The 26,029-nt window shown below is 45.6% G+C and overlaps 1 long non-coding RNA gene across 1 annotated transcript; it reads left to right on the top strand.

Annotated features, from left to right (window-relative positions):
* Positions 1-19,415: 19,415 nt before the first annotated feature.
* On the top strand, positions 19,416-20,583 carry LOC115385866 (uncharacterized). The gene is made up of 2 exons (XR_003931194.1): positions 19,416-19,904; positions 20,098-20,583. It is a non-coding gene; the product is annotated as an uncharacterized LOC115385866 (long non-coding RNA).
* The last annotated feature ends 5,446 nt before the right edge of the window (positions 20,584-26,029 follow it).

The following is a 26,029-nucleotide window of genomic DNA, read 5'->3' as shown; positions in this document are numbered from 1 at the left end:
GGAGTGCATATGAAGAGGTCACAGGGTTACAGGCAATTTCCGCCTCAAGTGCTATGAACTCTGTAAAATCCTTAAAAGAAGGAAAATTTCCACTTTCCATGAGAGCAACTGTGACCTGACGATTCCAACGTGTTGCAAGCCATTCTGGGACCTTTCGTAATAACTTTTGGTTCTCCTCACAGTCACTTAGTATCTCCAAGCCCTTTACATGAGGTGTTGCTTGCAGACAAGCTGTGAGAAAGTCAGAAAATGTCCGTAAACCTTCTGCATGTTTTGGATGGATTTTAGGCCACTTTGAGAGTTTGTCTCTGAATGCCTTTTGAATGACAAAGGGCTGACCATAGCGTTGGTCAAGTTTTTTCCATGCATCTCTGTATGCGTCTTCATCACTCCGGTAAAATGTGCCCTCAAGACATTTAAGTGCTGGACCAGTGACATACCTTTTTAACAAGTGCAGCTTGTCAGCAGCAGATATACCTTTGGAGTCCACAAGTGAAACAAATGATGACTCCCATTCAATGTAGCTGATTGGATCTCCGCTGAACACCATGGGCATCGGCACCGGGATTCTGCTTGCACCTATGCTGTCTTGGATAGCTTTAGCCAGCTGGGAAATGTCTGTTGGAGGTGATGGAGCGATAACATGAGGAAGAAGTTGTTCAACAGGATTATCAACAGGAATGGATGCGTATTGCTGCATGGGCAGGTGACATGAACCTGCAGATGGCAGTGGAACTTGTGCAAAGCTCTGGTTGACAGGAGAAGCCACATGTAACATAAACTGACTGTCCATATCAACTTTCAATTCCTTGTCATAAATCTCTAATTTTGCACGTGTAGCTTGCCTTTCCTTTTCTGCTTGTAAACGCTCAAGTTCAGATTTCTGTGCATCTAATTCCTTCCTGTGTTTTTCTTCCATATCTCTTATCTTTTCTCTTTGTTTGATTTCCTCTTGTGTTATTTTATACTGAGCTTCCTTAGCAGCTAATTCTGCAGCTGCATCAATTCTTTTGACAGCAATACTTGCTTCAGAGTGATAACTTGACTGTGATGCAGTACCAAATATGGATTTCGCATGTTCATAAGCTAAGAGTTGATGGAGGCGATGCCTTTCCCTCTTTTCATCATACTCATCAACTGCTGCCAAACGCTCAGAAATGATTTTCATAATGTCCTTTGTCATCGATTCACAAGAGTCCATTTTGCGCCGTATGACATGAGATGGTGCATTACGCTCTCTCAGTTCATTGTATAATTTCATCATGTCATTTACAGTCTTTTCTATATCATCGGCCATTTCTGCTAATTGTGAATCTGACAGATCACTTTACAAGTCTTCTCTGTATACTCGGACCTGGCCTTTCCAGTGTTCATAAATGGTTAACAGTTTTCTCTCCCTTTTATCCTGCTCTTCCTTTCGGTATAAAAACATTTTCTCTGTGGGCACACGGAGTCGTTGTGATCGCCTCGTTAACGTTTCATTAACTGCCCCGTCCATTTCCTCCAGTTGATCTTTCTGACTTATCTGATCCTCCATGTTTTCCATTTTGAGAGCAATAGCTTGTCCCGTATCTGTAGATCCTTGCTGCAGGTCGCTGCTCCGCGGCGTTCCGTTCCGTTCCTTGAGATCGCAGGCAGCTCCTTGTACTGCGGTCAAGTGAGCCTACACTTCTTAGCCCGCAGTCAAATGAGCCGCACGTTCACTAGCTGTGCGCAAATACACCGAGCATTATGGTAACACCGTTCCAAAACCCATTTCAAAAACAAGTGGAGCACTGCGGAACACAGCTCACTGCATGTAATACATTATATATTGACAATTATATATTACTGCACTTTATGAATTATATATTACTTTCATAAACACTATGAAGTATGAATACTGTGTACTTTTACTCTCATTTGTTGCCAAAGTTCATTAGACATAGTAAGACAAGCCATGGTTATCTGACTTTGAAGTGCATTAAAATCCTGTTTTTCAATAAGTAGTCCACAAAATCAGTACTGCTGGACTTAATACATTACAAATTACCTGCACAAGTACTATGAAGTACTATTACTGTGTACTTTTCCTGTAATTTGTCGCCAAAGTTCCCCGTTGTTGTAAATAAAAGCCAATTTCGCCCGACTTTGAAGTGCAATAAAATCCTTTTTTTTAATAAGTAGTCAAATAAATCAGTACTGCTGGACTTAGTACATTACATATTACTTGTACAATGACTGTGAAGTACTTTTATTGTGTACTTTTCCTGTAATTCATGGCCGAAATCCCCATTTCATGTGAATAAAAGCCATTTTCGCCAGACTTTGAAGTGCATTAAAATCCTTTTTTTCAATAAGTAGTCCACGAAATCAGTACTGCTGGGCTGAGAACATTACATATTACTTGTACAATGACTATGAAGTACTATTACTGTGTAGTTTTCCTGGAATTCATTGCCAAAGTTCCCTGTTGTTGTAAATAAAAGCCAATTTCGCCTAACTTTGAAGTGCATTAAAATCCTTTTTTTCAATAAGTAGTCCACGAAATCAGTACTGCTGGACTTAATACATTACAAATTACTTGCACAAGTACTATGAAGTACTATTACTGTGTACTTTTCCTGTAATTGGTCGCCAAAGTTCAACGTTGTTGTAAAAAAAGCCAAATTCGCCTGACTTTGAAGTGCAATAAAATCCTTTTTTTCGATAAGTAGTCCACAAAATCAGTACTGCTGGACTTAGTACATTACATATTACTTGTGCAATGACTATGAAGTACTTTTACTGTGTACTTTTCCTGTAATTCATTGCCAAAGTTCCCTTTTGTTGTAAATAAAAGCCAATTTCGCCCGAATTTGAAGTACATTAAAATCCTCTTTTTCAATAAGTAGTACACGAAATCAGTACTGCTGGACTTAGTACATTACACATTACTTGTGCAATGACTATGAAGTCCTTTTACAGTGTACTTTTCCTGTAATTCATTGCCAAAGTTCCCTGTTGATGTGAATAAAGGCCATTTTCGCCTAACTTTGAAGTGCAATAAAATCCTTTTTTTCAATAAGTAGTCCACGAAATCAGTACTGCTGGACTTAGTACATTATATATTACTTATACAATGACTATGAAGTACTATTACTGTGTACTTTTCCTGTAATTCATGGCCGAAATCCCCATTTCATGTGAATAAAAGCCATTTTCGCCAGACTTTGAAGTGCATTAAAATCCTTTCTTTCAATAAGTAGTCCACAAAGTCAGTACTGCTGGACTTAGTACATTACATATTACTTGTACAATGACTATGAAGTACGATTACTGTGTAGTTTTCCTGGAATTCATTGCCAAAGTTCCCTGTTGTTGTAAATAAAAGCCAATTTCGCCTAACTTTGAAGTGCATTAAAATCCTTTTTTTCAATAAGTAGTCCACGAAATCAGTACTGCTGGACTTAATACATTACAAATTACTTGCACAAGTACTATGAAGTACTATTACTGTGTACTTTTCCTGTAATTTGTCGCCAAAGTTCAACGTTGTTGTAAATAAAAGCCAAATTCGCCTGACTTTGAAGTGCAATAAAATCCTTTTTTTTGATAAGTAGTCCACAAAATCAGTACTGCTGGACTTAGTACATTATATATTACTTGTACAATGACTATGAAGTAATTTACTGTGTAGTTTTCCTGGAATTCATTGCCAAAGTTCCCTTTTGTTGTAAATAAAAGCCAATTTCGCCCGACTTTGAAGTACATTAAAATCCTTTTTTTCAATAAGTAGTTCACAAAATCAGTACTGCTGGACTTAACACATTACATATTACTTGTACAAGGACTTTGAAGTATTTTTACTGTGTACTTTTCCTGTAATGTGTCACCAAAGTTCCCTGTAGGTGTGAATAAAAGCTAATTTTGGCCCAAATTTGAAGTGCATTAAAATCCTTTTTTTCAATAAGTAGTCCATGACATCAGTACTGCTGGACTTAATACATTACAAATTACTTGCACAAGTACTATGAAGTACTTTTACTGTGTACTTTTCCTGTGATTGGTCGCCAAAGTTCAACGTTGTAAATAAAAGCCAATTTTGCCTGACTTTGGTGACAAATGACAGGAAAAGTCCACAGTAAAAGTACTTCACAGTGCTTGTACAAGTAATATGTATTGTATTAAGTCCACCCGTACTGATTTCGTGGACTACTTATTGAAAAAAAAGGATTTTATTGCACTTCAAAGTCGGGCGACAATTCAAAGCGACAATGGCTTTTATTCACACCAACGGGGAACTTTGGTGACACATTACAGGAAAAGCACACAGTAAAAATACTTCAAAGTCCTTGTACAAGTAATATGTAATGTGTTAAGTCCAGCAGTACTGATTTTGTGAACTACTTATTGAAAAAAAGGATTTTATTGCACTTCAAAGTCAGGCGACAATGGCTTTCATTTCCAACAACAGGGAACTTTGGCAATGAATTACAGGAAAAGTACACAGTAATAGTACTTCATAGTCATTACACAAGTAATGTGTAATGTACTAAGTCCAGCAGTACTGATTTCGTGGACTACTTATTGAAAAACAGGATTTCATTGCACTTCAAAAATCAGGCGAAATTGGCTTTTATTTACAACAAAAGGGAACTTTGGCAATGAATTCCAGGAAAACTACACAGTAAAAGTACTTCATAGTCATTGTACAAGTAATATTTAATGTACTAAGTCCAGCAGTACTGATTTCGTGGACTACTTATTGAAAAAAAGGATTTTATTGCACTTCAAAGTCAGGCGAATTTGGCTTTTATTTACAACAACGTTGAACTTTGGCAACAAATTACAGGAAAACTACACAGTAATAGTACTTCATAGTACTTGTGCAGGTAATTTGTAATGTATTAAGTCCAGCAGTACTGATTTCGTGGACTACTTATTGAAAAAAATCATTTTAATGCACTTCAAAGTCAGGCGAAAATGGCTTTTATTCACATGAAATGGGGATTTCGGCCATGAATTACAGGAAAAGTACACAGTTAAAGTACTTCATAGTCATTGTACAAGTAATATGTAATGTACTAAGTCCAGCAGTACTGATTTATTTGACTACTTATTAAAAAAAGGATTTTAATGCACTTCAAAGTCAGGCAAAATTGGCTTTTATTTATAACAACAGGGAACTTTGGTGACACATTACAGGAAAAGTACACAGTAAAGGTACTTCATAGTCATTGTACAAGTAATATGTAATGTACTAAGTCCAGCAGTACTGATTTTGTGGACTACTTATTGAAAAAAGGATTTTAATGCACTTCAAAGTTAGGTGAAAATGGCTTTTATTCACACCAACGGGGAACTTTGGCGACAAATTACAGGAAAAGTACACAGTAATAGTACTTCATAGTACTTGTGCAGGTAATTTGTAATGTATTAAGTCCAGCAGTACTGATTTTGTGGACTACTTATTGAAAAACAGGATTTTAATGCACTTCAAAGTCAGATAACAATGGCTTGTCTTACTATGTCTAATGAACTTTGGCAACAAATGAGAGTAAAAGTACACAGTATTCATACTTCATAGTGTTTATGAAAGTAATATATAATTCATGAAGTGCAGTAATATATAATCATCAGTATATAATGTATCACATGCAGTGAGCTGTGTTCCGTAGTGCTCCACTTTTTTTTGAAATGGGTTTTGGAACGGTGTTACCGTAATGCTCGGTGTATTTGCGCACAGCTAGTGAACGTGCGGCTCATTTGACTGCGGGCTAAGAAGTGTAGGCTCACTTGACCGCAGTCTCCTTGTAGCACATCTCGGTTGACAAGCTGTCACTCTTCTCGGAGGTAAGCTCCTACTGTAGCACGCCCCCCGGTTGAAGGATGACACTTTTAACTGATGAAAACTCCGGATTTAATGGCAATAAATCTTCATCTTCACCGTAAGAGCTTGTGCCTCACTAGGGGGCTGCTAATTACAAAAATACAATGAAATAACAAAAATACAAAACTGATTTCTCCGTTCCTTTTCAAACTCCGCTCCATTCATTCAACCGTTGTCAAGCAACCTCACCGAAAAACGTCTTTTCAGGAAACAGTGCTATCAAAATAAAAGCATCATATATCAAAACCGGAAGTTCATCTCCACTGACAGCAAACAAGCATTGGTCGTACAACTCAACAAAATAAAAGACAAGAATCATGTGAATCGAACATTGAAATGAAATTATGGTTATTTACAGTGACTCTTTCCGGTTCAAAGGACGGACCAGTTCTTTCGTCCAATCAGCGACGACTGATGTCACCCACTACTTAACCTGAAGGGGCAGCATTGCGCTAAACAAGCGTACAGCCTGCCGGAAATCAATAGAAGAAGAAGACTGATGTCACCCGATTTCCGTTTTCTCTTTTGCCGTTGTGTTTTCTCTTTTTGTGTTGTGTTTTCTGATTTGGCGTTGTGTTTTCTCTTTTGCTGTTGTGTTTTGTCTTTTTGTGTTGTGTTTTCTCATTTGCCGTTGTGTTTTGCACCTCAGGGCCACCGTAGTGGGCGGATCTTCTTCTTCTTCCTTGGGACAATGGCGGGTGGCGACCAACAACTTTAGGTTAAGAAGTTAACCCCGGTTCTCTGAAACATAAGTGAGGTATCTCACTATGGGACACGTCCCAAGCGCTGTTCTCCAGAAGCCAGAGGTAGACGGAGCTAGACGAAGTAGACGGCGCAGCCGTGGGGCGGAGTTATAAGTCTGCCTCCAACTCGGACAACCCTATGTTCTCCATGGCTGTGTTCGAAACCTACTTACCTACTACTCATACTAACTTATTGAGTATGCAGTGTGTTTACATTGGCAGTATGCGATTTTGAGTATGGGAGAAGTTCCCAGATGCATACTGCATTCGCCAGAAATGTTGAGTAGACATTGTGTGTTCACTACTCATACTGAAATTGCCCAAGATGCAACGCGACGGACAGCGGTTGCGCCAGACAGAGCTTGCGCCGCCTGGCGGCCGGCGGGTGTAATGGGGGGGCTGGCCCCGCGAGCCCCGGAGGGTGTGAGAAACTCTGTGCTCGCCGGCGGGCCCGCCGCTGGGGTGCCGCGCTGCACCGGGGGGCCTGGGGGTCCGCCACCGGACCTCCGGAACCGACTCGGTGCAACGCCCGGGGCGGACCCGCTCCGTAGGACCGCTGGGTGAGACCGCGCGTCTTGGTCCTGCTGCGGGTTGCCAGGGAGCCGGTCGGAGAGGCGGGGCGGCCGACGGTGTGATCCGCGTCGCCCGCCGCCAAAGCCCGACCGGGCCTGGAGGCCGGGCTGCCGGGTCGGGGGACCCGACTGCCACAGCCACGGCGCTGAGCGCCGTGCCGGGCGGGGGGCCCCCTTGGCGGGTCCGGGGTTCCTGTGTGCTCTGCTTCTCTCCTGCTTCTCTGCTTCTCTGACACCTCCGTGCTGGAGCCGCTCACCGCGGCTGGCTCACATATCGCCAAATTCATCCGAACAAAATCATAAACGGCTGGTATTCGGACAAATAAACGACACGCTCGGGCTCTAAACCACCACTTTGTCGCCTAATTTAAAAAAAAATCTCGATGAAGTTGTACATTTGAAGAGTTTAGAGCTAAAATGAAATCAGCTTTAGCAGGTCGATTTCGGCTCGGGGAGGAGTGCAATGCATTATGTAGTATGCTCATAGGTGAAAGTAAGCCGGAACGCACTGGAACGCCGTGCCGGTAAGAAATATACTGGCCTCTTCTACAGGAACGCCCCGGAACGCCTCTGAAAAGCAACTTTCACTCATGCATGTAAAGCGAGCCCTTTTTTTCAAGCAAATTTTACCGAAATTAGTGTAAAATTGATGAACACATAAAACTCATCTCCAGACTACATCTTCTGTGACATGTTGAACAAGGTTAATGTGCCTGACGAGCACTGGAGTCCTCGCTTACCGTGATAGGTTGCAGCTTGTAGCGGCAGTCACTCGCTGTAGCGTAACGTTAATCCAATGTCCACTGTTGTGTGGTTTTTGCAGACAACAGGGTCGTCATTTTTGCAAAATAAACAAACATAAATCCACAAGTAATAAATTGTGAGGGTTCACGCGTCGTAAAATATTCTCCATCTCTCTGTCATGCGAGCAGCATCACTCCTTCCGCAAACAAGCACACGTGGAAGCGAGGTAAACTCAGTGCGTTCTTTTCATTGGATGGCTGGTTGCCTAGGTGATGTAAGGACACTCCCCCGTCCCTGTCTCAAGAGACAACCAGGACAGGTCAAAAATGCAAAGAAAAATTAAAAAAACCATCCAACTAAAAACAACATATATATATATATATATATATATATATATATATATATATATATATATATATATATATATATATATTAAGGCTGTGACTTTAACGCGTTAGTTACGATTAATTAATTACAGAAATTTTAACGCGATCAAAAAAATTATCGCAAATTGTCGCGGAACGTTTGTCACCGGACGAGTTTCACCCGGACAAATTTCGCTGTGACACAACAACGAAACAGCTCCGACTTGGTGACTTTCTCGTTAAATCTGGCGACTTTCCAAAGCCTCCTGGCGACTTTTTTTTGTCAAAAGCGACTAGCAACAAATTTAGCAACTTTTTCTGGTGCTCTGGAGACGTGACAAGAAGTCTCGCTCTGCAGCTGCTGTCCTCAATGAGCTGCGGTGCTGTGTGAGCCCCTCCCCCGTCCCAAAGCACTCACAGGCGGCCAGTCTCAGCAGCGCCCCCTGCTGCAGGCAGAGCAGAGAGCAGACCCACACCACTCCTCCACACTTCAAATGAATCGCGTGTGCGCAAATACGCCACTGCTCACTTGCTGACAAACCAAGAATAAACGGAAGAAAATTCATTTGTAGTTCTAAACATATTTAGGGTGTTTTTTTTAACTCACATTTTGCTTCTCCCATGACGTTATTCCTCTCTCCTACAGCGTCCATTACAATTACATGTAAATTGCAAATTAGGTAACGACCTCATCTAGCGACTTCTGGCGACTTTTAGGACAGCCAATAGTGACTTTCCTTACTGGGGAGTTGGCAACACTGCTCCCGACGACAGCGCACTACTTGGTCTTGTGCACAGAAAATGTAGATTTAAAAAGCCAGCGGATGGCAGCGTGGATAAAACCAAAGCTGTATGCACATTGTGCAGCAAAGAATTTGCATACCATCGCAGCACATCGAGCCTGCTATATCATCTGAATGCTAAGCATGTCGCAGCAGCGGCCAACACGCAAGCCTGGCATACAGCTAGAGTTGAAGAGGACGTCACTCCGACTACTTCAAGGACCCTCACCCAGCCCAACAAGAGTTGCACTAATCAATGTGTATTGGTTTATTTGTCTTGGTTAAATTCCTCCTTCCTTGCTGAAAAAATGAACAGTGTTTTGTTGCTTAAGCTTATGTATCACTATACTGATTCACTATACCAAAATCCATTAGAAAAAGAAAGGCTCTCACTGATCTCGGGTCAAATATCAATATGCGATTAATTGAGATTAATTAATTACAAAGGCCCTAATTAATTAGATTATTTTTTTAATCGAGTCCCACCCCTAATATATATATATATATATATATATATATATATATATATATATATATATATATATATATATATATATATTGTTGCAGCGGCAGGCGCCACCGGGGGCCGCCATACTGTTTGGTGCCGCAAGGCATCATGGGAGGGGATTGTTCGGGCCGTTTCAAGATGTATTTTGTGTTAAAATGTGTTAAAATGTACTTGGTTTTGTTGTAGGTGTGTTAAGTTATTGTTTTTCTATGTGTTGATGCCGTTTTTCCGGTGTTTTTCTTGTTAAGTTTCATTTACTTTATGTTGGACCAACAGTGAGAAGGGTCGGTGTGAGAGTCATCTGGCCTCTGTGCCAGCATTGTTTGGTGAGAGTGACATATTCCCAGTGCATGTTAGTTGTTACAACAATAAAAGCTTTGAATGATCTAAAGAGCAGCAGTCCTTGTTGATTGCCTCCATTGTGAAGAGGTCACTGCCGCCGTCACAATATGTATTATATTTAAACATTCTAAACAACATTCAAACAATTAAAAAAGCATTATGCTTTCAAGGATGTCAAAAAAGAGCAGGATTTATCAATATCTGTCTTGTACGATGCTTGCAGGCTTTGCGCACAAACTAAAACATTTTTTTGAGTTGCACAGTTCCTGCAAGAATCTTATCTTACTTTCACCCCTGAGTATGCTGTAGTGTAAACGCTTTGCATACTGTCTGATGGACTGAGTAAGCAGGATGCAGGATGGATAGTATGAGTATGGAAGGATGTAGTAGGCAGTATGCGGTTTCGAACACAGCCCATGTTTGTGTTTCTCATGACTCCCACCGTGGGGGGTGTTTACAGGCCCAGCGTCCGGGGTGTCAATTAGGGGGGCAATGACAGCTGGTTATTTTATCATTTGTTTTATTACTATTTGTGCTTTTTAGCAACGTGATTAATGATCAAACATTGTTGAACATGGTAGAACAGGCCTCTGATCTGTGGATTCTGTTTTTGTGTTGCACCGTTACTTTTTTGCCACCTTTGCGCCCCCCCCCCCCCCCGTTTGTAGCTACTACCGCCCCCCCCTCCCCCCCTCTGCACTGGACTGGAGCCGGGACTGGATGTTTATTTATGCAAATAAAGCGTGTTGTCATCAAACTGATGACGAGTGGGCTCGGGTCCAGTCCCCTGCCTGTATGACACAGAGAGGTGGGCCAGGTAGCCACGGTGAGTTGCTCTCCAGCAGCTCACGCGGCTACCTCTGTGACCGATCTCGTTTGGGTCTCGCGAGTTTTCGATGCCCTACGTAGGTCCTACGTATCAGTGACGCCGGGCCAAACCTGGGCGGGGCGGCTCAAAAGTCTTAAAAGTCTGCCTCTGGCTTTCTCATGTCGAACGCACCTAATATTACACTACGCCAGTCCTGACTGGCAGACTGACGTGACGTCGGCTCCGCAGGGAGGGGCCTCCCCCTGCTATAAGAGCCCCACGTCGACGTCATCTCCTCAGTCATTGTAAGCACACCTCTTCCTCGCTCCAGGCAAGGAGGGTGGTCTGGTGAGATACCTCACTCATGTTTCAGAGAACCGGGGTTAACTTCTTAACCTAAAGTTCTCTTTCAACATTCGTTTCGGTATCTCACTATGGGATATAGAGACTCCCGTATTGCCAGACAAGCTTACCTCGAAGACCAGGCGCATATGTCCAGCCGGTCAGGTAGACACAGTGGGTACAGAACCCACGCCTAAAGGCCTCAGTATACTCCCCCGTCGCCGCTACGTCGTTCCTACGACGTAGACGTCGTAGCCCTACGACGGGCTACGGCGGGGCTTGACGTGCGCCTCCCGAAAATTGTGACTTCGCGTCGTTTCGACGCATGGTGACGTGAACGTCGAGGTCTGTGATTGGTCCACTTTCGCGTTGTTTATAGAATAAAGTAGAACTCACCCGGAATACTTTTCTGGTCCGAACAGTGCTTCGGGAGAAATTTAGATCCAAAACTGAGCGGCGCACATCCCTATACTGTTAGCAGTGTTAGCACTGTTAGCAGACGGGGCTATGTGTATAGCCGCTCTTCAAACGGCTTTAATCATCCAAAAGCTCATGAGTTTCACCAATATTTCATCATGGTCCGCTCAGCCTCTCCTCCACCACAGCCCGGTGTCGCCAGATATGTCATATATGCAGATATATGTTCGGTAAATTCACGCGTGTCTAGATACGCACGTCTAGAAATCTATGTCTAGGTAAAGCCGGAGCTACGGAAGCCGCATTGTTGTTGTGACTGCTAGCGGCTTGGCAGAGGAGGGCATTCCCTTGACGCAGGAGCAAGATATGTTCAGTAGCGGCGTCGGGTTGCCGGCGTAGGAACGCCGTGGCGGCGACGGGGGAGTATACTGAGGCCTTAACACAGCATGAGACACTGATGGCACAGTAACATCCAGGTTATAGAATCTGGTGAAAGTGTGAGGCGACGCCCAACTGGCAGCCGCACAGATCTCTTCCACAGAAACCCCCCGGAAAAGCGCCCAAGACGCAGCCACACCACGCGTGGAATCTGCACGCAGCCCCGCAGGAGGTTGCAACCCCCTGCTGTTATAAGCTACGCTAATAGCGTCCACGATCCAGTGAGATAAACGCTGCTTAGTGAGCGGTTCTCCCAGATGTGATGCGGCCCATGACACAAATAGCTGCTCGGACTTCCTGAGTCCGGCTGTCCTGTCAACATACGCCCTCAGCGCGCGCACAGGGCAGAGCGCGTTAAACGTCTCGTGCTCCTGCGTCGCGAAAGGAGGGGGATAAAACGCCGCCAACTCGATAGGGCGATACAAAGTTACCTGGTTAAAAACCTTAGGCACAAATGTGGGGCTAGGTTTCAATAAAACCTCATGTCCGCCCATGAAAAACTGCATGCAGGCCGGGTTCACCGATAATGCATGGATATCACTCACGCGTTTCGCAGACGCCAGCGCGAGTAATAAAGCCGTTTTCAGGGAGAGCATCCGCAGGTCCACCTGCTGAAGTGGCTCAAAAGGTGGGCGTGACACAGCTTCGAGCACCAAGGATAAATCCCAGGGCGCAGTCAAGCTCCTGGATACCGGGCGAAGCCACCGCGCTCCCTTCATGAACTGACAGATAAGAGGATGCTGGCCAGCCGTCTTATCCCCAAAACCGACGTGACAAGACGATATAGCGGCTAAATACACTTTGACGGTGGAGAAAGCCAGACCGTTATCCAGCAGCTCCTGCAGAAACGTCAGGATAGCAGGGACGGGGCTCTGAAAAGCCACCAGACCTGCCCTTACGCACCATTTTTCAAAAGCTTGCCATTTTCCCTCATACGCACGATGTGTGGACGAGGCTCTGGCGCTCCAGTTGCGATGACGTTATGCGGGAGCCCACCTGTCAGCAGGTTCAACCTTTCACGGGCCAAGCCCACAGCGCCATGTGCAGATTTCTCCGCGTGCCTGCGTCAAAAGGTCCCTGAAGGGGCAGGGGCCAAGGTTGACCGCACAACATCTGAAATATCTCCGCCAGCCAGTGTTTCCCTGGCCAGCGCGGAGCTATCAGAATCAGAGCCAGCCCCCTCTGCTGCACCCTGGCGAGCGTAGGAGTGATCAGCTCTAACGGGGGAAACGCGTACAGCAAGACGCGCGGTCACTCGTGTGCCAAAGCATCCAGACCCAAGGGAGCACTCTGGTCCAACAGGGAGAAATACAGGGGACACTGGGCGTTCTCCGCCCAGGCGGCCTGGTGTGACGACTGCGCCATGAGAAGCCAGTCGTCGATGTAAGTTGCCACACGCACGCCCCTGTGCCGCAGGGGGACGATGGCCGCCACGGTGCATTTGACAAACACCCGCGGGCTTAAGGAAAGCCCGAATGGGAGCACCTGGTATTCATATGTTACGCCTTGAAAGGCGAACCTGAGATATTTTCTGTGAGGGGGGTAAATAGGGATGTGAAAGTAAGCGTCCTTCAGGTCTATGGATGCAAACCAGTCGCCTGGACGCACGAGGCGGATTAGGAGTCCTAATCCGCCTCGTGCGTTACGCATGCAGTCCTCATTTAGGACTGCATGCGTCAGCATCCTGAACTTGTACTTTCTCATGTACTTGTTCAGAGAGCCCAGATCCAGAATCGGCCGTAACCCCCCGTCCTTCTTCGGGACCAGAAAATATCTTGAATAGAAACCGTACTGGCTCTGATCCAGCGGCACTATTCGAATAGCTCCTTTGATCAGCAGAGAACTGATTTCTTCCTGCAGAACACGAGCTTTTTCTCCCCGAGCCAGCGACTGCAATATCCCATTGAACCGGGGAGGAGCGGACGCGAATTGGAGCCTGTAACCTCTGGCTACGGTCTTTGTTACCCAATCTGCTGCTCCACATGCCCGCCACTGTGTGAGCGCCATGCTGGACAGAGGCGGACAGCGGTACAGCAGCTCTGCATTCCACAGCAGGTGTGCTGGCCTGCTTCCTCATAGATGGAGCAATGGCTCCCTCTAGAGGCCCCCTGTGTGACTGCACAGGTGTGTCCCGTGCCACACATATATGATTTTTCATTATTTTCAATGTTTTTGGCTGCGCCCTTGGCCTCAGGCCTGGATGTGCGCTCTGAAACATCTTTAAGGAAAATTTTATTGAAGAACATGAGCACTGGTGTGTGCTTGTGGGACTCCGCTGTGGCTCCTCTGAGCTCTCTGCAGGTCCGAGTGTTCTTCTCTTCATTGGGCCGTGAACTGTGAGTGCCTCCATGGCCTCTGCACACCTCTTCTGTGGGCTGGAACATGCCTCGAACATGTGAACCAGAACATGACTCAGGAGGGACGACGTTGGCGTCTGGCGGAGCCTGTCTTCCCCCCTCGATGGCTGCGCTCCAGGTGGCGCGGCACTTCTTTTTGGCCCCCAGAGTGGCAGGAGGGCCAGCTTGGTCCCCTGACGTCACACTGGTGGCAGAAGGCTTTCTCAGCCAAGCACCTTTCAGCTCTGGAGGCTTGTTGGAAACACGGCCTGTTGGCTGAGACTGACGTTTTGGGGTCTGGTAGGCCGACCTGGCCACGGCCTGCGCTAAAGTCTGTCTGGGTGCAGTAGGAGGAGGGGGAGGCATCTTTCTGGGGAGACAAAGTTGGAGTGCTTCTCCCTCCTTCTTCTTCTCCTCACATCGTCTCTGCATGGTGGCCACGGCTGGGCCAAACAGGCCCTTTGGGTCCACCTGCACGTCGAGGAGGTTCGCCTTCTCTTTTTGGGAGAGGCTGGACAGGTTCAGCCACCTGGCTCTCTCCTGGGCAACCATGAGAGCCATGGCTCGTCCCGAAGCCTGAACAGCGCTCCTGTGAAGACGGAGGCAGAGGTCGGTGACCACGCACAGCTCGTCCCACAGGTCTGGCGCAGGTGAGAACGTCATCTCGTCCTGCAATTCAGCCTGGTAGGCTAGAAGCAGGAAAGAAGCGTTCAGTGCTCTCACCGTCGTCGCCACCATTTTGTAGCCCTTTTCAGTCAGGGAAGACTGAAAAGATTCGGCCTTGGAAGGCACGGAGGGCCCCGCTGCCGTCATGGTGGACTTCAGGCTGGGGTGGAGGTGAGATGCCACGAGAGGTTCAACAGGGGGAAGGTGGGAAAAACCTTTCTCCTCCACGTTGTCCCAGTCTAACGCCGACCCTCCCTGGACGGGGTTTTTGGCGGTAAGTGGATTGCTCCACGACCGGGTCGCCTCCTTCAGGCACTCAGGGAAGACTGGCAGCAGTTGTCTGGCCGCGGCTTTGGCTTTCGGGAGCCTTTTTCCCTCATAACGAGACGTGGTGGTCTCGGTGGGGGTTTCAGGCCACGCGATGCCAAGCTTTGCAGCTGCTCTGCGGCAGACGGTGTGCAGATCCATGCAGGCGGCCGGGTTTGGGGACCCGCTGCGCGTGCTGTCTTCCGCCATCGGCTTTGCAGCCGGAGAGGGGTTAAAGGGCAACTCCGGTTTTTGACATCTGGACCTTATTTATAGGTGTGTGCATGCTCATATACTCACTCAGACAAACATCGTGCAGCTCGGAGTCCTTCAGAAGTTATTTAGATCCAAACGATGTAGCCGCACTTGCGGGGGTGCCACAGCAATGGAGCGTTAGCGCTGGACATAATCTCTGCAAAGTCGCTCATTTCGGCTGTATTTCTTCATCCATCGCCATTTCTTCATCCATCGCCAGTGTTATCATAAAGTCAGCTCATCTACCGTCTTCAGGGGAGTCAGCTGAAGAGCTGACAGTTTTCGCTAACTTAGCCACAATTAGCTCGGATGGGAACGTTGCGGAGCTCTTCTCCCCAGCAGAGAGGCACTTTGAGTTGGCCTCGGCTGTGACGGCGCCCCGGCGTCTGACTTCCAGGGGCCGAGTTGGAAAATGGCCCTCAGCTGCTCCACGGAGGCTCCGGACACCGGCGAAGACGCACGGCTCGCGCGCGGGCGCTGGGTCGCTGGATGTCTCTCCTGGCCGGGAGGATGCGTATCTCCGCTCCCTGGCGGATGCGCACTCCACGCCGGCCGCGGGACGCGCAACGGCCGGAGCTCTCTCCTCGCCAGGAGAATCCAGATCTCCACCGCCCAGCGGATGCGCGCTCCGTGCCAGGCCGCGGGACACTGCCGGAGGCCCCCCTTCGACCGAAAGGCAACCCAGCGCCGATGGAGAAAAAATATAGCCGAAATGAGTGACTTTGCAGAGATTATGTCCCGCGCTAACGCTCCTTTGCTGTGGCACCCCCGCTAAGTGCAGCTACATCGTTTGGGTCTAAATGACTTCTGAAGGACTCCGAGCTGCACGATGTTTGTCTGAGTGAGTATATGAGCATGCACACACCTAGAAATAAGGTCCAGGTGTCAAAAAACCGGAGTTGCCCTTTAAACGGCCCGTCGTCCTCCTCATCTCCGTCGGAGCCGAGGCTGACGGGCTCATCCCCGGACTCGTAGTCCGCCGCCCCGAAGTCGCACTGCTCGGCCATTAGGCTGATAGCGTCGTCATTGGGGTTGGTGAGCGGGGCCACAGCATCGAGCTGTTCGCCCCAGCTCGTTCCCGCGGGAATGGTGTCCTCGCGGGAACTCAGCGACACCTGTGTCGGGGGGATGGTTACCCCCAACATAGGGTCCACCTCCGACAGGCTAGCCTGGCGAGCTAGCCTGCGTCGGCGGGTCTTCAGCGAGAGACGTGCACAATGCTCACAAGAAGCTGGGAGTGCGAGTGCTTCCTGGGCATGTTGCAGCCCGAGGCAAGCGCTGCAAGCAGCGTGGGTATCTGCGCCCGAAATCTTCTTTCCGCATGTGCAGGTCTTGGTCGGAGGTTTTGTCCCGTCCATGGTGAGGAAGCGGTAAAAAACTCCGACAAGTTAGCTCCGTAGCTAGCGAGTTTTGCAACAAGCTATAGCAGCTGCTGTTTGGGGACAGACCGTCTGCTAATCCCAGATTGCTAATGTGGAGAGCAGGTAGCGTTCGGCGACCGAGGTGTGAGCTCGCTCTGCGAACAGTAAAGCTAGCCTGTTAGCCACAAAAAGCATCTGAGAGGTGCTTCTGGGAGCGAGAAGAGGTGAAAGACTGAGGAGATGACGTCGACGTGGGGCTCTTATAGCAGGGGGAGGCCCCTCCCTGCGGAGCCGACGTCACGTCAGTCTGCCAGTCAGGACTGGCGTAGTGTAAAATTGCTTCTGCGGAACAGCGCTGGGGGAGCGTCCCATAGTGAGATACCGAAAGAGAACTTAGGTGCATACCGCCACCTACTGTATCTCTGGGTAGATGTACTTCCGGTTACATTCTAATCACCGTATTCGCGGAAAAAAAAAACAAAAAAAAAAAAAAAAAAACAAGGTGCTGCTGAATCTGAACAGATGACCACTCTGTCAGGCCGGACCTCCTCAACCCATTGCAGAGCAAGAATGATGGCAGTTATCTCTGCTGTGAATACTGACAGGTTATTAGACAATCTCTTGCTAATTATAATACTAAACTCAGGAATATACACACCTGCTCCCACCCGTCCTGTAGCTACATCTTTTGATCCATCCGTATATATCCTTAGGCAGCGATAATAATTCTTCTTTACATATTCTTCAACTGGAGATGTACCATTAACCCCACTCCAGTAATTCCTTCTGCTAGTCAGATTGATATTTACATTTGGACAAGGCAGAATCCAAGGGGGAACTGAGCCCCAGACCTGTGCAGGACCAACCTCCAGTTCACTGAGCCCATACTTGCTGACTACAGCATCTATAGTCCACCCAAAGCCTCTACATTTTTGAGTTTGTAAGTACTCCCAGCAGTTATTCAACACGCTATTTGCTGGCTGGTCCTCTCCTGAACCTTTTAACTTTGCCCAAAAAACTAGAGATAGTTTGTTCCTTCTTAAACTTAGAGTCTCTCCTCCCTCCACCAGCAATGCGTTTATGGGGGTTGTTCTCATTGCTCCAATGCTGATCCTGAGAGCTCTATACTGGATCCTGTCTAGCTTAATCAGAGTACTACAAGCCGCTGCTCCATACACAATGCACCCATAATCAAAGCTTGACTGAATCATTGCTCTGTTGATGCTTATCAGTGACCGTCTATATGCTCCCCAATCATAGCTCGATATTGACCTCATGAGATTTAATACCTTTTTACATTTTGTCTCTATCTTATCTACGTGGGTTTTCCAGAGGCACTTTTCATCAAACCATAGTCCAAGATACTTGAATTCTTAAACTCTTTCAATATTTTGACCATATATTTTCAGATTAATATTTCTAATATTCCTTTTCTTTGTGAAAATCATATAGCACGTCTTACTCACTGACATTTTAAAGCCCCAGTTGTAGGACCATTCCTCTACTTTATTAATGGCACCCTGAATTATATCAACAGCATAATTAACATTTTTGGCCCTTTTCCAGATAGCGCCGTCATCAACATACAGTAGAGATCCTATACCACTGCCCATATTCCGAAAAATATCATTGATCATTATATTAAACAATATTGGGCTAACAGAGCTACCTTGAGGGATTCCATTAGAAGTGCTATATTCCTCTGACACTGCATCTTCTACCCTTACTTTAAAGGTATGATCAGGCAAATAGTCAAGAATCCAGTTATATAATCTCCCTCCAATACCTATGCTTCCCAGTTTTATAAGAAATCCTTCTCTCCACATAGAATCATATGCCTTTTCTATATCAAAATAAACTATAACCATCGCTTCTTTACAGTTAACAGCTTTTTCTGCTTCATTACTGACTTTCACCAGAGCATCTGTTGTCGCCTGCCCTCTCCGAAAACCACATTGATAAGAACTGAACAGGCCTCTTTGCTCCAGATAATATGATAATCTGTCTACAATCATCTTTTCCATCCACTTTGCTAAATGAGACGTTAGGGCTATAGGACGATAGTTTCCTGCATCAGCTGAATCCTTGCCAGGTTTACTGAATGGCAGAATAATTGAACTTTTCCAGCTCCTCGGCAGCTTGCCTTCACTCCAGACTTTGTTAAATAGCCTAAGAACATAGCTCAGTGCTTCATCAGGGAGGTGTCTAAACATTGCAAAACATAACTGGTCCTGCCCAGGGGCTGAAAAGCCACTTCCAAGTAGAGCTTTTTTAAGTTCACCCATAGTAAAGTCCATATCGAGCGGAGTAGGCTCCCTATTCTTTTTCCGTGTCACATCTGGGTTTCTCTCTATGACTTTCTCTTTCCTCAGTCCATGAACCTGATCCAAATGACTACCACTATGAACACCTGCGAACTTTCTCCCCAGTAAATCAGCCTTTTCTTTATTTGTGACAGCCCGGTAATCTCCATCTATTAGGACAGGAATTTTATTACATTGTTTCTTTCCCAGCATCTTCCTCACCATTGCCCACACCTCTTTTAGCTTTGTAGCCCTGTCAATTAGACACATGCATAAAAGACATTTAAAAGGCATAAAAAGACAATCAGATTTCATAAATGTTTAAAAGATGAATCATTTCTGTATGTAAATAAGTTAAGAGCCACAAAGTTCATTCAGTTAAAAAACATAGAATTCAGTTAAAATGTATTTACAGTGTAAAATGTATCAAGTTCATTTATGTGTGAAATTGAAGGAGATAAATAAGTTTTGGTTTCATTGTTTCCTTAAAAGATGTGCACACTATCTTGATTTTGTTTCATTTGTCATTCATGGTGTTTTTCTGTTGTCACTGGTTTGGTTGTGACTTAATAGCCAATCAGAGATCTTCTTTTGCGTAAGGGGCGGGACAAGTGGCGCACGGTGCTGTAACAGGAAGAAAAAATAGATCTCTCTCATGTCAGCCGTGATCGGTGAGGAAACATCGTGATTTGTGGAGAACATTCAAGTTATATGGAAGATTGACTACCAGTTGATCCAGAGTGTGACTGTTGTGATCTGCATCAGGTAACAGATATGTGTATTTCTGTGCTATAACTTGTGGTTGCAGTGCTAAAGGAAATCATGTGTCTGGTGCTACATAGCGACTAGCTGTTAGCTTTGGCATTTCAATGAGCCTCAATATGCTCAGTTTAAGCCTTGTATGAGCACATACTTGTAATAAGTGTAAGTTGAACTAAGTGAAATATTCTTGCATCAGATGTGGACTGAGAGAGAGCCGGTTGGAGCGTCGACCAGAGGCCCGGCGGAGTTTCTGCTGTTTTTCTTCAGTGCTATCTTCAGTTTCGTTTCTTCAGTGTTATCTTCAGCTTCGTTTCTTCAGTGATCTGAGTTTGTTTCATCTCATCATCATCATCTTCACAAAAGACCATCTACTCCTCTGTGCCCTTGTGACTGCTACCACTCGTTTCCCCATTCATCCTATTAACCCCCTTGGATCCGTGAGTACTCAAAAGAATTACTAAAAGTGCACATTTTGTTTTCTGTTGCTCAATTTGGAGTGAAGCGGCCCCACAGTTTCTGGCCTCACCGCTCCCCAGCTTCGAATCAGGCCTGCAACGTGGTCATTTGCAAAGTGAATGTTTGAGGAGTGTGTGAGTGTGGGCCCACAAATGTGATTTATGTTGGTTTTGTTGTTGTGATATAAATATATCTGGGATTTTGTAAATAATATCTAAAAAGGTACTAAAAAGAGGTTTTCATGAAAAAGGGTTAATTCATAAGAAAAAAGGTTGAAAGAAAATTCATAAAAAGGACTGATATTTAGTTTTATGTCTCTGTATATATTTTATATTTTGTTAAAACAGATTTTCATTTAGAATTTCATTATTTTATTTCATTGATACAAAATAAACCCTGTTTGGAGGATTATTGTCTTAAAAGTTCAGTTGTTGTGTCCCTTATTTGTGTTAGCTAATTTTACTAGTTCATACCGAACTCAGGCCCCATCCCACAGTTACGTGAGATCCGGGTTACATAATGGAGGCACTGCTGGGATCAAATTAACAAAATTCAGAATAAGAAGATAAAATAAATAAGAATCATCTGGACACAACAACTTTTAAGAGCAATAACTGTATTTTCTAACAGTAATAAGTACTAAACAGTCCCAAAATTAATGGAAACAAAAAAAAAAAAGGATTTCAAAATGAGCAGTCCCTCACAACTTGATCTGATTAACTGGTGCAGAGGAGAGTCAGTAGATGTAAAACATGCCCTCCTACTTTATGGAGTACCTGAAAGTATATCAACAGCCGAGATTGAAGAAACAGCAGAGACTATCAAAGTTTTAGGCAGAGTGGTGGTTAGGGGAAAAATGTTTCACCCTCAACAACAGTCCTTAATGGTATTGTGTGAGTGCCGTGAGCCAATAGACCCCACACGAATACCCCCAGAAGTGATGCCCATAAGTGGTGGAAGTGCCTGGAAATCAGTGTACTATACAGAGCCCCAACCTGAACAGTTTGAAGAAAAGTTACTCATTTTTCTAAAAAATGAAGGAAAAACCTTGGAGGATCTCCAAAGTGCACGTAGCTCTCAAGCAACAGAAGACAGCAACACTGAGGCTATCATCCGTGCAGTTGGAGAAATAATGGGCAAAACAAACAGACAAACAGACAGCCATGCCTACAGAAGATTACGAACTTTCTCCGGAGTCAGTCCCACACCCACGGGAGAGGAGTCCCTCCACGTCTGGCTGGAGCAAGCAACGCTTCTAGTTGATGAAGGTGAGTGCTCCGACAAAGAGAAACGGCGACGGATCTTGGAAAGTTTAAAAGGGCCCGCCTTGGAGATCGTTCAAGCTGTTCGTATGACTGAACCAGATGCTAGCCCCCATGACTACATAGAGGCCATAGAGAGCATTTTTGGTACTGTAGAGTCTGGAGAAGAACTCTATTTGTCCTTCAGATCTCTTCATCAGCAGCCTGGTGAAAGCTTATCTGATTTTCTGAGAAGATTAGAGAGGTCTCTTGTTAAAGTTGTGCAAGCAGGTGGTTTACCTGTTAGTTCTGCTAACAAAGCCAGAATAGAGCAACTTATTAAAGGTTCAACCTCTGAGCTAATGTTGCTTCAGTTGAAAATTAGGGAGCGGAAAGACAACCCCCCAACTTTTTTGAACTTGCTGAGAGAAGTGATTGAGGAAGAGAGTCGTCAGTCTGCCAAACAAAGCCAAACAGCACCTGTACGTCGTCAACACGTACGCACAATACAGGCTGAGAAGGAGAAAGAGCCTGATTCAACCTCCAGGAGTGAACTTGAGGCTCAAATTCAAGAATTGAGAGCGCAGCTGGAGAAGAAAAACAGCTCACCATCTCAGATGCCATTCGATGGTTCTGTCAGTGGACCAAAAGAGAAGAAAAACAAAAAAATCAAAGGAGAGTCACAGAACGAACTGGAGTCCCTCAGAAAACAAGTTCAAGATCTGCAAAATAAAATGAGCGTAATGGCAGTGAACTACACATCAGCTCCTCAGAGAGAAAATATGACACACCCCAGTAAACACAGACCAGCCCAAATCCACAAACCTGCTCCATTCAAAGCTTCATCGTCAAGAAGTTCTGATGAGTATTTTTGTTACAAGTGTGGAGAAAATGGTCATATTGCTACGAGATGCACTGGAGCTGAGAACCCACAGAAAGTCATAAGAAAGCTCATTCGTGTAGTACGCGGAGCACCAGATCCCACTACAGAAAACTCAAAATCTGCCACAGATGAGTCGTGTGTCGCGAATGTCAACAAAATCGAAGTCCCTGGAAAAGATGCAAACTTACCTGAGGGTCTTGTAGGTCCATCATTCATTCATACCATCAAGGTGAACGATGTGCCTTGCAATGCTCTCATTGACAGTGGATCTAATGTGACTATCATCTTTGAAAGCTGGTATAATGACCATTTGGCAGATGTTCCCATCAAACCCCTCTCAAACCTCGGCCTCTGGGGTCTTGCTGACACAGATTATCCATACAGAGGTTATGTTGTAGTGGAGATGGAGTTTGCAAAAGAGATCACTGGTGTATCTGGACAAGTCGAGGTGCTTGCATTGATCTGCCCTGAGCCAAAAAAACCATCAACAGGCCCCTGTATTGGTCGGCACAAACACATCTCTGTTTAGTCGCCTGTGGGAACTGGTGAAGACGGAAAATGACAAGGACATTGTCCACTCAATGAGAATTCAGTCAGTCTATACCCCAGTCAATGCTCCGACACAGCCGAAAAAAGAGGAAATCTTGGGACAAATAAAATGGAATGGGCCTGGCCCACTTTCTGTTGCTCCAGGAGCAAAATACTATGCTACATGCAAAGTAGACAGACAGACTGCCCCCTCTAAAGATTTCGTACTGATCGATGCACCCACTGCTCAGTCATTACCAGCTGGCGTACTGGTACAGCCAGGTGTGCTCCCAAATGCTACTATCGATAGCAACAGTTTCACTGTGCTCATTCAGAATGAGTCCAAAAAAGCAACCTCTATACCAGTGGGAACGGTCATTGCTGAAATGTATGCTGTGGACACAGTCACCCCTGTCCAACCATCTGAGTCAACAGCTGAAGCTATCGACCCAGAGCTCTTCAACTTTGGAGATTCCCCGATCTCCAAGGAGTGGAAGAACCGGCTTCGGCAGAAGATGGCTGGAAGGAGGAAAGTTTTTTCATTGCATGAATGGGATGTTGGCTTGGCCACAGGTGTAGAACACCACATCCGTCTACATGACACCCGACCTTTCAGGGAGAGGTCAAGGAGAATCGCTCCTGCAGATATTGATGATGTGAGACGACACATACAACAACTGTTGGCGGCTGGGATTATAACAGAGTCCCGTAGTCCCTACGCCTCACCAATTGTTGTTGTGAGAAAGAAAAATGGAAACATAAGAATCTGTATCGATTACAGAACACTTAATAACCGCACCGTACCAGACCAGTACACAATGCCACGCATTGATGACGCTTTGGATTCGTTGTCAGGCAGCAAATGGTTCTCTGTATTAGATCTACGTAGTGGCTACTACCAGATTGCAATGACTGAGGAAGATAAAGAAAAAACGGCATTCATTTGCCCCCTCGGTTTCTATCAGTTTGAGCGCATGCCACAAGGAATCACAGGAGCGCCTGCAACATTTCAGCGTCTAATGGAGAAGGCAGTTGGTGACATGCATCTTCTGGAAGCATTGGTATATCTGGATGATATCATTGTTTTTGGAAAAACTCTGGAAGAGCATGAACAGAGGCTGCTCAAAGTTTTGGACAGACTGGAGGAGATTGGATTAAAAGTTTCCATTGACAAATGTCAGTTTTGTCAACCTCAGGTCAAATACGTGGGTCACATTGTTTCTGCAAATGGGATAGCTACTGATCAGGAGAAGGTGGAAGTGGTGAAAGACTGGAAAGTTCCCACTCACCTAAAACCTCTAAAGTCGTTTCTGGGCTTTTGCTCTTACTATAGGAGGTTTATTGCAAATTACTCCGCTATCATTCGCCCCCTCTCTGAACTTACCAAAGGGTATGCTCCCCTGTGGCAGGACCCTAAGGCCAGAAAGAAAACAGATTCAAGTAAGGTCTACTTCAAAACATCAGAGCCTTTTGGAGAGCGGTGGACTCAGACCTGTCAAGATGCATTTGAGAAAATCCGTGACTGCCTGATCAACGCCCCAGTTTTAGCCTTCGCTGACCCCACAAAAACTTACATTTTGCATGTGGATGCCAGTATGAATGGACTAGGTGCAGTCCTGAACCAAGAATACCCCGAAGGCCTTCGACCTGTTGCTTTCGCAAGTCGAAAGCTAAAAGACTCAGAACAAAACTACCCAGTCCATCAATTGGAGTTTCTGGCATTAAAATGGGCTGTTGTGGATAAATTCCATGACTACTTATATGGTGCAAAATTCATTGTCAGGACTGATAATAACCCACTAACATATGTGTTGACTTCAGCCAAGCTCAGTGCAGTTGGTCATCGCTGGCTTGCTGCTCTGGCCACATATGATTTCACCATTCAGTACCGTCCTGGGCGACACAACATCGACGCTGATTTATTGTCCCGTCAGTACGCCCCAGGAGATGAAAAAGATTGGGTGAGCATTCAACCTGCTGGGGTTAAAGCTCTCTGCAAACGGGCCACTGTATGTGAAGAAGCAGAGGCACCAGACCGGTTGGTGGATCAGCTTGGAGCTCCTGGCATGGTGGTGCCTGATGCTTTTGCGTTCCCAGTGAATCTCAGCATGAGCGCACTTGACCAGTTGAGCCCAAAAGAAATTCAGACATCACAAGATTTGGATCCCATAATTGGACCAGTCAAGAAAGCAGTTGAAACCAAACAGAAACTGAATCACTCGAAAAGTGATCCGCCAGAGATTCTTTTGCTCCTCCGTGAAAGCAGCAAACTGGAATCTAAGGATGGAGTACTTTATAGATTGAAAGAAAAACCATGTGGAAAACAAATAAAACAGCTTGTCTTGCCATCAAGATATCGGCCCATGGTTTTAAGATCGCTGCATGATGACTGTGGACACATGGGTGTTGAGCGAACCAGAGAATTGGTCAATGATCGATTTTATTGGCCACGCATGGCAGCTGAGGTTGAAGAGTACATTAAAACATGTGGGAGGTGCATAACCAGGAAGACGCTCCCTCAGCGTGCCGCGCCGCTGAATCAGATCACCAGTAATGGTCCTTTGGATCTTGTCTGTATTGATTTTTTACAGATTGAGCCAGATTCCAAAGGTGTTGCTAATGTGTTGATAGTGACAGATCACTACACACGTTACGCACAGGCATTTCCTACCAAAGATCAAAAGGCTATCACTGTTGCAAAAGTATTGTGGGAGAAATATTTTGTGCACTACGGCCTGCCGGCTAGGATACACTCAGACCAAGGCAGAGATTTTGAAAGTCGGCTAGTGAAAGAGTTGTTATCCATGTTGGGAATCCGAAAATCACGAACATCCCCTTACCATCCACAGGGCGATGCGCAACCAGAAAGATTCAATCGCACTCTCCTAGCGATGATTGGCACTTTGGATACTGTTAAAAAGCAATGCTGGAGCCAGCATATCAGTCATCTTGTACATGCTTATAACAGTACTAAAAATGATGCCACTGGATTTTCGCCATACTTACTCATGTTTGGCCGA

Source organism: Salarias fasciatus, chromosome 3 (genome assembly GCF_902148845.1).
Source record: "Salarias fasciatus chromosome 3, fSalaFa1.1, whole genome shotgun sequence".
Taxonomy (NCBI): Eukaryota; Metazoa; Chordata; class Actinopteri; order Blenniiformes; family Blenniidae; genus Salarias; species Salarias fasciatus.
This window is presented reverse-complemented; position numbering and strand designations above follow the sequence as displayed.